This window comes from Cyprinus carpio, chromosome A1 (assembly GCF_018340385.1).
Source record: "Cyprinus carpio isolate SPL01 chromosome A1, ASM1834038v1, whole genome shotgun sequence".
Classification (NCBI taxonomy): domain Eukaryota; kingdom Metazoa; phylum Chordata; class Actinopteri; order Cypriniformes; family Cyprinidae; genus Cyprinus; species Cyprinus carpio.
Genome location: NC_056572.1, coordinates 29,972,372 through 29,972,888, shown reverse-complemented (window position 1 = coordinate 29,972,888; position 517 = coordinate 29,972,372).

Sequence of the window (517 nt, the reverse complement as noted above, 5' to 3'; positions counted from 1 at the left end):
AATGACAAACAGTGGCATAAACAGCATAAGTATTTAAAGGGGAAAAAATGTGCAATGCAACATATGTAAATTCATCAGGACTGCTAGCTTTCCTCTTAAACACAAGATCTGTAAACCCCTCACTACTGACCTTTTCGTGTGATCTAGATTTCTCAATATAAAAGATTTACAGCACAGGCTATTGATGGCTTGAACATGTGGTTGATACCTCTAGTAAAATAGCAACTCACACAAGAAATCACAGTTTTTCAACACAATAGTTCTCATCATTATTACAAACTGCAAAGGTCCCATTTTTAAAATATAATGTGCTCGACTGATCAATAACGTCCTCCACTAGTTTGGATCATTCCCTATAAATAAAGCCTTACCTGTCTCCAAACAACAATCCAGGCCTCTTCAGGACATTCAGCTGGTCTTGTTTCTACTCAGAAAGCAGGCGGAATGTGTATTATGTCACCTAAAGCTGTTTTAAAGGTTCATTTAGGTGTAGTAACAAACACATTAATGCTTCTTA